We start from the raw sequence: 8,897 nt of genomic DNA, 5'->3' as shown, positions 1-8,897 counted from the left end.
GGACAACATATTTAATCATCATATAGAATTCCATTTTCAGGCACAATGAATGTGTATTCTTATTAATCGTTGCTTTTTCCCTCCAAAATTATTCTGGAAATTAGCCCCACTGAGCATCTGTCCCACACCTCCTTCAGGGGCTCTCTGAACAGTGACTGAAAACCTGAAAACAAAATCAGAAATCACTGGGAAAACTCAGCAGGTCTGCAGTTCTGAAGGAGGGTTACTGGATGTAAAACATTAACACTGATTTCTCTCCATGGATGCTACCAGATTTGCTGAGATTTTGCAGCAATTTCTGATTTTTGTTTCTGATTTCCAGTATCTGCAATTTTTTGGTTATTTTTGTTTACTAAGAACCTGACCTAGGGTATGATTGTCAACTTGAGATCCCTGTCCTGACAGCAACCAGCTCAACAAAGACCCAAGCATTCAGTCTGGGACCTTGCTAGTCTGAATGGCTCATGTTTAATATTGCATTCGCACAGTGAACATTTCTGCTAATTATTTCCTCGATATATGATTCCATTTGAAGCTTTACTGTGCTACAAGAAACAATCCTGCATAACAAAAAGCTGTTGTTACACAATCAAAATTCAGGATGTTTGACCATTAGCACAATGCTGGTTGTGGAGTCATAGAGTTATAAAGCATGGAAACAGACCCTTCGGTCCAATTTGTTTGCACCGACCAGATATCCCAAACCGATTTAGTCCTATTTGCCAGCATTTGGCCCATATCTCTCTAAACCTTTATAAGGCGCTGGTCAGGCCACATTTGGAGTATTGCATGCAGTTTTGGGCCCCATATCCCAGGAAGGATGTACTGGCCCTGGAGCAGGTTCAGACGAGGTTCACGAGAATGGTCCCAGGAATTAAAAGCTTAACATATGAGGAATGTTTGAGGACTCTGGGACTATACTCATTGGAGTTTAGAATGATGAGGGGGGATCTAATTGAAACTTACAGAATACTGGGAGACCTGGATAAAGTGGATGTTGGGAAGATTGTTCCATTGGTAGGAGAAACTAGGACCCGAGGGCACAGCCTTAGAGTAAAGGGAAGACCTTTTAGAACAGAGATAAGGAGAAACTTCTTCAGCCAGAGAGTGGTGAATCTATGGAATTCACTGCCACAGAAGGCTGTGGAGGCCAGGTCATTGAGTACATTTAAGACTGAGATAGATAGGTTCTTGATTATCAAGGGGATCAAGGGTTACAGGGAGAAGGTGGGAGATTGGGGTTGAGGAATTTATCAGCCATGATTGAATGGCAAAGCAGACTCGATGGGCCAAATGGCCTAATTTCTGCTCCTATGTCTTATGGTCTTATGATCTTAAACCCTTCCTATTCATGTACCCATCCAGATGCCTTTTAAATATTGTAATTATACTAGCCTCCACCACCTCCTCTAGCAGCTCATTCCAACCATGCACCACCCTTTGTGTGAAAATGTTGTCTCTCAGGTCCCTTTTAAATCTTTCCCCTCTCACCTTCAACCTATGCCCTCTAGTTCTGGTCCCCCCCACCCTGGGCTAAAGACCTTGGCTATTCACCCTATCTATGTTCCTTATGATTTAATAAACCTCTAAAGCTCACCCCTCAGCTTCCAAAACTCCGGGGGTTAAAAAGTCCCAGTCTATTCAGACTCTACCTATAACTCAAACCCTCCAATCTTGCTGTGAAAATTGTGTCTTGTGTTTCCAACTTCAAAACTATTTAATTAGTTATGAAAAGTTTTTGGACGTCCTGAACACCATACGCTCTCAACATTTTTTTGGAGCTCATGATCAATCTGTTTAAGTTTGCAGCCCCTTTACTTCTTATTGTGCAGCTTTGGTAATTTAAAAGAGGTGGACTTGTGCAAAGTAAAATTATACTGTATTTCTAAAGGTTAATGATGAATAATGTTGTACAGTGAAAGACCTACAAACGTTGCCAAATACAATAGAGTCACAACAATCAATAACTATGAAAGTACTTAGGAGAAACATTAATTAGTTTCATAAATTAATGATTTAATGTGCAATAGGTATGATTGCTAGATTGACTCAGAAGACTTTAATGTTGCATCACAAGAAACAATTTTACCAAAATATGTGGTTACACAAAACAGTCACCAGAGGGCATCACATCATCATGGTACTGTCCTTACCAAATAATAAGCATAGAAAAATATATTTTGGCTCTTTTTTAAACAAATACAACACTGATATTGCAACAGTTTTATTTACCAAATAAGAATGTTTACAAATGTTTGTATTATAAGCATTTATTTCATATGAATGCAATATTTTCTTTGGTAAAGAGTACTTTTTTGTATAATGTCCAATGTTTAAATGTCCAAAGAAACTCTTGTCTCTGTCATTCAAGAATTTTGAAGCCAATGCATTTAACATTTGTATACAAGTTTTCAGTCATGTAATTGCAAGGTTTGAGAGGCCCGGAAGGATATTAGAACATCAACATTAGGTACTTGTACTGCAGTGAAATGTCCCAAAGAATATCGCAGGAGGGTCAGTGACTGAAATTTGACACTGGACAATCTTAAAGAAATCAGTATACATGACCAAAGCTTGGTCAAAACTACATATTTTTTGGAGCATCCAAAAGGAGGAAAGAGAGGTAGAGAAGAAGGAAGATTTAGGTAGAGAATTCCTTAGTTTAGGGTTCACAAAGCTGAAGGAACGAGGTGAAACTATTAAAATTCAAGGTGCACAAGAGGCAATGATTGGAGCTGCATGGATCTTGTGACGGTTGTAGGCCTGGAGGAGATTATAAAGGTGAGGGAGGGGGTGAGGCCAGGGCAGAATATGGAAAAAAGCCTGAGAAAAATCCAGGAGATGCTTCCCCAGGAGCTAAGGTAGGGCTTGTTGGGAGTTTTCAATTACCTACCAGAGTTTTCAATTATCTCAGGTTTATGGAAGCTAAAGTTTGGGAGGCCAGCCAGTAGGGTGTCAGAATAGTGATGTTTACAGGTAATAAAAGGAAGAAGGAAGGTTGAATTATCTCAAAGTACACCCACACCAGTTACATTGCTAAATAATCATGTTTTAACATCTATATTTAATAGCCTATACAATAAAACAATCTGAATGGTGACTCAGTGGTTAGCACTGCTGCCTCACAGCGCCAGGAACCTGGGTTCGATTCCACCCTCAGGCGACTGTCTGTGTGGAGTTTGCACATTCTCCCTGTGTCTGCATGGGTTTCCTCCCACAGTCCAAAGATGTGCAGGCTAGGTGAATTGGCCATGCTAAATTGCCCGGAGTGTTCAGGGATGTGGAGATTAGGTGGGTTATAGGGGGATGGGTCTGGGTGGGATGCTCTGACAGTCGGTGTGGACTTGTTGGGCCGAAGGGCCTGTTTCCACATTGTAGGGATTATCTGTCTATGAAATGGTAAATGGAACTACTTATATTGGCCACTTGGTGGAGGCAGTGTGCACATTTTTAAATACTTTAACTGGGGAGTCCTTGGGGCACAGTGTCAATATCTCTACCTTAGGCTGGGGTGGGGGCAAGTTTTAAGTTTCACCTGCTGTACATGTATGTCCTAATATTTCTGAATAGATTTATCAGCAGTATCTATAATTTCAACTAAAAATGTACATTTGTATTAAATATATAAGGAACAGATGTTAATAAGTTGAAAGTATGGAGATGGTTGATCCTAATATCTGTCATTCAATCAAAACAGAAAGAGTTTAACTTAATGCACTTTCCATACACCATAATATTCTTCAGACACAATTGAATAATTAGTGTGTAACACAGTTACCAGAGTATTTCAATTATTTACAAATATAGAATTCACAGTTTCTACTTGCAACAATATCACTAGTTAACAATTGGGTCCTAATTCCTGTTTCAATATTCACATTATTTAATAGGTAATGTCATTGTTCATAGTCTTCTTCCACTTTTAATTTTAAATCGTATCTTTATTTCTCTTATCATGTATCCTATCATCTACTTTTATAAATCAATTCAACTTCTAACTTTTCAGCCTTATGTAAGTTTACTGTCACGTCTTTCCTTAGCCTACAGTTTTATTTCAAAGAGTATTGCAAAATCCTGTAGCACAGTAGGAGGTTATTGGGCCCATCATTTGTGTTTTAGCCCTGTCTGATTACTCTCACAACCTATATGTAATTGTCATCCTTACCTGTTCTGGCCTACATGTGACTCCAGACCCACAACAGTGTGGTCGACTCTTTACTGCCCTCTGGGCAAATAGAGATGTGCAATAAATGCTGGCTTAGCCAGCGATGCCCTCACCCTGTGAATGAATAAAAAAAAAAATCCTCAAAATGAAACCTCTTTGAGTCCATACCTAGTTAACCTTTGGAAGTTATGATGGATTCACATTGGTTTTTTAGTTCTCTTTCCTGCGTGTTTTCTTTTGTTTGCATTGTTCTTCATTATGAAGGCAGGTAGGGTTACCACCAAGTTTAGTCCAGCCAGATGACTGGCACTAGGCAGAACAGATGGACAATCCTGAAATCTGGTCCTCTGATGAGAGTCTTATGTTTGCACCACCCATTTCCCTCACATTCAGCATGAGAGGAACATCAATCTTAGGAAAAGAAGGAGAAATGAGAGAAACAGCACACAAGAGTTGGTCATAATTGAGAGTTGGGCAGCATTGCGGCTCAATGGTTAGCACTGTTGCCTCACAGCACCAGGAATCTGGGTTCGATTCTACCCTCGGGCGAGTGTCTGTGTAGAGTTTGCACATTCTCCCCACATCTGCATGGGTTCATTCTGGTTTTCACCCACAGTCCAAAGATGTGCAAGAAGGACTGGCCATGCTAAATTGCCCATAGTGTCCAGGGATGCGCAGGCTAGGTGGGTTAACCGTTGGAAATGCAGGGTTAGGGTAGGGGGTGTGTCTGGGCGGGGTGCTCTTCAGAGGGTCAGTGTGGACTCGATGGGCTGAGTGGCCTGCTTCCACACTTTAGGGACTTTATGATAATGATAAGGTCAAAAATACCAATGCCATTGAGATTTTTATAGAACCAAAAGAGGCTGAGAAACAATATTAATAATGAATGGTGAAAAACCGCAAGGAACAGGAATACAACATGATAGAAACTGCTGGGATTTTAGTACAACAATAACGATTTTCTACACAGACACAGGAGAATTTTAATACTGAAAAGTTCCAGTTTATAAGAAGAGATAATTATTTTTAAAACTAGGAGCAGAAGATATGGCAAATTGAATCTGTTACACCATTCAGTATTAACATATTTGACATTTAAAAAAACAAGGGGTTAAAACTCAGTCTCACCTTCGCCAACCTTGATTATTTGTTCATAAAGAAAATGTCCTTTAGTTTTCTCTCAGATAGTAGAATAGGTAAAATGCACTATGGTTTGCATCTTGGGGAAAATTGCCAATGCAAATTGAAACAGGCATTTTGACTAAAGTAAAATCTTTAAAGCATAGTGTTAACTGATAGTAATGCTTGTGTTATGTCTATTCTCACTTCTGTAACCTCCTCCAGCCCTGCAACCTGTCAGGGTAACTGCACTCCGGTTTTAATTATTCCAGTACTAATGCTCCCTTGGCCCTAAGCACGAGAATTCCCAACTTAAATCTCTACAACTCTCTACTTCTCTCCTCCTCAAAGAGGTTATTTAAAATCTGCCCCTTTTGACCAAGCATTTGAGCACTTGTCCTAACATGGACCTTATGTGGCTTTGTGTCAAAGTTTGCTTGATGATCCTCCTTAAGCAGATTGGGATGTTTTACTATGCTAATGGTTCCACATAAGTACAAGTTGTTGTAGTTGTTACACAAACATATGAGCAAGGCAAAGATGCTTTGGCCCATCTTGTGCATCACAATATATTCAGTTTCATACACATCAGGACTTTAACCAACATTTAAATTCATTAAAAATGGAACAGTTCCCGTTCATTTATTGCATCATTTGATTCCTGCAGTGTTTTAGCATGGCTGTTGTCCGGGATATAGTGAAATAGTGATAATCCCTTTTGTTCTTTGCAAGGAATAATTTGAGATAAACAGGTGTAAAAAGGCTGACTGGAGTCTGATGGCACAACAGCAAGTGTTGGAATCACGTGTTTCTTGTATTCATTAGTGTTCATCTCGTTACACTCTAGGACAATGTAGTGTTTCTGGATACCTTCTTGCAGATCTGACACGTTTTGCCAGGAGTTGTGGACCTGCAGTGATTGCTTGGTGCTGCTGTTTGCTTCGTTTAAGCTGCTGGTCTCAGGTATTGGATATTGGCCATGTTTTATCTCCTGCATCAAGCAATAATTGGTGCTACCAATGTTGGCTTTGGTCAAGCTACCACAATGGACAACCTGGATCTGAGTCTTTGGACTTAGCTCCTCTTTAAGCTCCTTTACATCCTTTTGAAGCAGAAACATATAGGACATGTTAGAATTACATCCTTTTAAAGTAGAAAGTAGAACACATTTTGCAATGTATCTGCCAACATCTATTTATGCTAGAATGCTGCTTAATCCCTATTCAACTATTTCTTAGCAGTGTAATTAGCATAACGACAGCAAAGGTTCAAGAAGACAATCCAATATCAGCTAATCAGTGCAAATAAGGGCTGGGCAATAAATGTCATTGTGCCAGTGTCAACCTCATCCTCATCTCCAATAATAATAGATCACATAATGGTAATATCATCTCTTCAGCTTTGTCGGTTTGTGAAACAATTATGGATGATTTTAAATTAGGTTACAAGTCCTTACCTCAACAACCAGCTGCAAAAAATCTGCACTTACACAATACGACTTGTAGAACAAAATTACCTCCATTCAGTCCCACCCACAGGAACAGAGCAGGAAACCATTTGGCCCATCATATCTTATGACACTTTGCAGCAGCTCCATTGTGAAGGTTAAAACTGAAGGTGTAAACAGCAAGAGTATCAAGGAGATGATTTAATTTTGTGTGTGATGAGTTGCTAAGCTACACTGTCATGGTTTGCCTGGATTTCTGAATTTTATAACCATCACACTACTGATTCTTTAAAGGGTGTTGTTCTATATTTGACACTGTCCAGTGGAACCAACACTGCTGCTAATCTTCTCATGATAAAATAACTCATTACTCTCACACATAAGGAATGAATAATTAGACACAAATTACCTCCCTTAATGTCTTTGGCGTCCATTGAGCGAGAGTGCTATTGGCAGGATCTGGAATGTTCGGCCAAAAATGTTTCTTAATTCTGCAGGTTCAAGGGATAAGGGGAGAAATGAATGCTACTTTATTACAAAGTCTGTCTCACTGAGATTCTGTCCATTCTATTTCAAAGTTGAAACATATTGCTGCCACATACCTGTGTCGCTGATAGATACACACTGCTATAAAAATCAGTGCTGTCAACAGAGAGAATAAGAAGGTGACCATCAGGAAGGCTTCAACTTCCCCATCATCTAATGAAAGAAAAGGTAACAGTTATTAATATCCAAAGACAAAGATGGCAACTTTACACAGTGCAAAACTGAGTGAGGGGAAAACCTGCACAAAAGGTTAAAGTTACATGGAGTGAGCAGTACCTCGTAAAGGATAGTACACCTCAACTAAAAGTGATCTTCAATCTCGCTTTGACCTTATTTATGGCTGCAATGATGTTTCCATGTGAATGAACTTGCTTTGTGAGTGGCTGAAGTCAAGCCTCAGTTAGATGAGTTTTGATCATAGAATCCCGACATTGTAGAAGCAGGGCATTAACCTGTTGAGTCCACACTGACCCTCCAAAGAGCATCTCTCCAAAACCCACCCCCTCTACCCTATCCCTGTAACCCTGCATTTACCATGGCCAATCCACCTAGCCTATACATCCCAGGACACTATGGGCAATTTAGCATGGCCAGTCCTTCCTGCACATCTTTGGACTGTGGGAGGAAACTGGAGCACCAGGTGGAAACCCTGGTTCGGCCACATCTGGAGTATTGTGTCCAGTTCTGGTCACCTCATTACAGGAAAGATGTGGAAGCATTGGAAAAGGTGCAGAGGAGATTTACCAGGATGTTGCCTGGAATGGAGGGATGGCCTTACGAGGAAAGGTTGAGAAAGCTAGGGCTTTTCTCTTTAGAACGACGAAGGATGAGAGGTGACTTGATAGAGGTGTACAAAATGATCAGAGGCATAGATAGAGTGGACAGCCAGAGACTTTTTCCTAGGGTGGAGGTAGCTATTACGAGGGGGCATAGTTTTAAAGTGAGTGGAGGTAGTTTTAGGGGAGACGTCAGAGGTAGGTTCTTTACTCAGAGAGTGGTAGGGGCATGGAATGCATTGCCGGAGAGGGTAGTGGAGTCGGCCTCATTAGGGGGCATTTAAGCAGCTATTAGATAGGCATATGGATGATAGTATAAGGTAGTTTTGAAAAATTTACCAAACATCTTGGTAGTGATGGTCAAGTTGGAACCAGTGGTACTTCCTCCATCAGTGGAGACCATGATGTTGACCTCATATTCTGTGTTTGCTGTCAGACCAGCAAGCATATAATCTTGTTTGGATCCATTTAATGCAACAGCTGTGGAGAAAAGAAGCTAAATACAGCTGTTGGAGTCAAAAGGAATTCTGCAGATAAATCACTAAACAAATGGGTTAGGAAGCATATAATCTAATGGGCAGAATCTTGATTTTTTTTTGAGACCTTGTGGAGGTAGGTCTGCGCCTAGACAGGTCAAGATTTTTTGGAGGTTCATGTGTGGGTAAAATGCCAGGTCTGTGGGCAGGTGATTTATCCACCTGCAGACCTTTCAGATCTCCCAGTACCACCACCTTAGTAAAAACCGAAGGAACTGTGGATGCTGGAAATCAGGAATAAAAACAGAAGTTGCTGGAAAAGCTCAGCAGGTCTGGCAGCATCTGTGAAGAAAAAGAATCAGAGTTAA

At 40.4% G+C, this 8,897-nt stretch overlaps 1 pseudogene; it reads right to left on the bottom strand.

Moving 5' to 3' along the window:
- Positions 1-5,512: 5,512 nt before the first annotated feature.
- Positions 5,513-8,897, bottom strand: part of LOC125486442 — a 39,315-nt pseudogene continuing 35,930 nt past the window's right edge.

This window comes from Rhincodon typus, chromosome 29, assembly GCF_021869965.1.
Source record: "Rhincodon typus isolate 14 chromosome 29, sRhiTyp1.1, whole genome shotgun sequence".
Classification (NCBI taxonomy): Eukaryota; Metazoa; Chordata; class Chondrichthyes; order Orectolobiformes; family Rhincodontidae; genus Rhincodon; species Rhincodon typus.
The sequence above is the reverse complement of the archived record's forward strand: the minus strand, read 5'-3'. Positions and strand labels throughout refer to the sequence as shown.